Below are 3,576 nucleotides of genomic sequence, written 5' to 3'. Positions count from 1 at the left end.
TACAGTTATCAGAAATGAATATTGTATATTTAATAAATGTATAAAATAACGTTATTAAAAAATATGTGCCAATTTTTAAGAAAATACAAATGAATTTTGTTTATAAAACTGAAGATTTTATTTTTTAATTAAATAAATTGAGACACTCATTCGTTTGAAAGGGATCTCTTTACTCTATAAGTTTCGGTTTTTACTCCCAAATCGTGATTTTGCTCGCATGTTAAAGTTTTTCGCTATTTCTGTTACTGCTCATTTACGCGAAAACCTGTTGGCAAATTTTCATTTTCCTTATTAGGAGACAAATTTATTAAATTATTTTTAATGAAATTTACTTTCTATTGATCATGATCTTTGGTTACCTTCATTTAAATTACAATTCGCATACAATGTTTTTGAAATATTCATGTTCACCTATTACTTTTATTACTACGAGTACTAACAATATAATTCTCAAAAATGGTCGAATTAATATATTTTTTAAATAAAATGCCAGGTAAGAAAAAATACAAACAAGCAAATTTTTTTATTATTAATTTTATGCGATTCTATTGATCACGATCGCCTGTTACTTTAACTAAATGGATCAGACAAGCCCAAACCTCTCAAAGCAAAACCCAGAAATTTTTTCTTACCAGATACAATACGAGAAATACTCGTATCTGCCACACGAAAGGCCGCTCAAACCTAATAAACATACTGCAGAATGGGCCTAACAAGGGACACATGCAAATACTTCGTAACATACGAGTGAAAAAACTCTTTAGCCCACCTCATTACAAAGCCTAACTTCGAATTAGCCCTGCCAAGAATCATATTCAAATGAGCACCGAAATCCAACCCGTTATAAAGCATAACCGCAAGACAACAAAAAGTCATGCTCACCCTCTGCAATACCAACCGTTAAGGTAATAATCATGTCGGACAACAGAAGACTTGCTCCTCCGCGAAAAACGCAAGACTCAGCACTAGCCAATATTAAATTGCAAGGCATTTGCTCGACACCAGTCCTCAAATTTATCTAAATCCTTCTATAGCGCCAAACAATCAACCACCAAAATTCACAAATCGTCCTCACAAAACCACAAAGCAAGAACATACCCAAAAACATCGTTAGTCGCGACAAAAAAAAACATGGAGCCCAATTGAACAACCTGCGCAACGCCCGACACAGCACAATAGAAATCAGACATAGTTAAACAGAAAGAAACTTGATACAACCTATATTTTAAATAGGAATAGACCCACATCAAGCTACGAAGAGAAAAGCATATACAAACTAACTTTCTCAGAATAACCTGATGCGGAACAATATCAAAGGCCTTACTAACTTCTGTAAAAATAACGTCGACCTAACACCCCCTCCAGATATTAATAATATCCGAGACAAACCCAATCAAATTAGAAATCACTGACTTACCCTTCTGAAAACATTGCTGGCAGGAATGAATAACAGAGCCACAATAAGAATAGAAGTTATTGACCAAAATGCTCTCAAAAAGCTTCAGGATAGTCGACATCTTAACAATAGGCCTATAACTACTAGTTGAAGAACATTTACCCTTTATATACTGGTGCAACAAATGATTCTTTCCAAACCGAAGGAAAGATGGAAGGTACCAACGTAAAATTAAATAAAGAATTAAGAGGACCAACAAGGTCACAAGAACACCTACGCAACACCACTTCCGGGATCGCATCAGGACCACGAGATCAATTTCCACCCAACCGCTCCATGGCCCGCAGAACACAATCAGTCCCCAGCAAAATTCCATCACGATCAAAACTACAAGCAGGCTTCCGCCAGAAACCATCAAAACTTGCAAAAGCAGCAAAATCCGAAGACAAATCATAAACACAACCAACCAAAGGAAAAACACTCGAAAAGTGTCTGGCAAACAAATTAAAGATAACCTAACGATCACTAGAAGATCTAAAAAAATTTCAGTGAGGATGGATAACCATCAGACCCCTTCTTAGAATTGATAAAATCAAAAAATCTCGTCGGACTACCAAACATACTACGCCGAACATCACTAAGATATGATCCATATAAATCACCACACAAAAACTATCATATGCCAAACAAATTCTAGCCTAATCCGCCGACGACAGTTCCTAAGACGCGTCAACTCAGGGGTATACCAAGGAGACGAAGGCACGAGTATGCTATCCTTAATCATAGAAGCAGAAGCACACAAACAATCAAAAACACACAAATAAAACTTGCACAGACAATCACCAGCATTCGCATCAACCAAAAAAATAGACTCAAACTCAACCGAGCGCAATAGACCGTTCAATAATCAAGCAAAATCATAATCATTCATAAAAGCAGCCCCACGAAAATAAGAGCTGAAGCCATGTTTCTTCTCGGAGGCAACAGCAGAATCAATAATCCCGACAGAGATTAGAAACATCACAGAAACAGGGTGGTAATCATTGGTACAAATAGACACAGCAAAACTACCAGAATCGGAACCGAAGACAAGATCCAACTGCCTACCAAAGTTATTACAAACACCGCTAATCTGTCACAAGTCACACTAACCAATATCATCAAGAAACTCAGAGTCAAGCCCTACAAAGATATTAGAAACCACATAAAATTCATAATCATTCAAGGGTTTCCCCGGTTTTCCGATCATAATAACGTCCGCTACTTTCCAAGCACTAGGAACATAACTCATAAAATTAGCCAAACTGCTGTATTTGTCACTTCAAATCTCAGCAGTAATGAGATCAAAACCTGGGGCCTCATTCGATTTTAGCGACTTTTTTGCTTGACAAATTTCCTTCGGTGTAAATTGAGCCATAGTGTTTTCATCCATACCAAAATCTTCTACAAAACAAGCACTAGAATTCAGTTCATTTGGTTGAAAAATTCCTCCCAAGTAATTAGCAAATATTTCAGCTTTATCCTTGCTACTTTCCGTCCATGATCCATCTGTTTTTTTCAGTGGGGACATTCGCTCTATTGGCTTCTCAGTACTCTTCGTTGCTTTCCACAACGAATAATTCGTTTCTTTATTTGTCGATAAGCCCTTTATATGATTCTCGTATGATACTGATTTAAAATTTCAATTTTTCTTTTGAGTGTTTAAGAAAGTCCATTTATAATCGTTTAATTGTCGATTTCTGCGCTACTCCATTTTATCGTCCATCCCACGGTATCCATTAAAAAAATTACAATCATTTTCGAAATTCAAAAAATTTGCTAAAATCCTTTTAGATATAAAAAAGTCAAAGACCCGGGACATTTTGGCCAATAAATCGCACTGCCAGTAGAATGATAGGAATATTTCAATTCTGGAATAGCTTCCCTTATTTAAGTTGAGGTCAATTTAGAACCCCAATCCACACACTTGGCATTATGGTCCCAGTAAGAATCTATTCTCCCCGCGGATAGGAGATCCTTAAATGTATCCCTTTTTATATTACATCGTGGTGGACAATATATTCAATACTGAACCAACATTGAAGTTCTGCTTGGTAGATTAAATTTTTAGTAAAACAATTTGAACCTTCATTATACTTTTCTTAATTGAAATAGTAGTACCTTCTCTTGAATGGTTACCA

The sequence above is a fragment of the Condylostylus longicornis genome, unplaced genomic scaffold (genome assembly GCF_029603195.1).
Source record: "Condylostylus longicornis isolate FDR11 unplaced genomic scaffold, ASM2960319v2 ptg000003l, whole genome shotgun sequence".
Classification (NCBI taxonomy): domain Eukaryota; kingdom Metazoa; phylum Arthropoda; class Insecta; order Diptera; family Dolichopodidae; genus Condylostylus; species Condylostylus longicornis.
The sequence above is the reverse complement of the archived record's forward strand: the minus strand, read 5'-3'. Positions refer to the sequence as shown.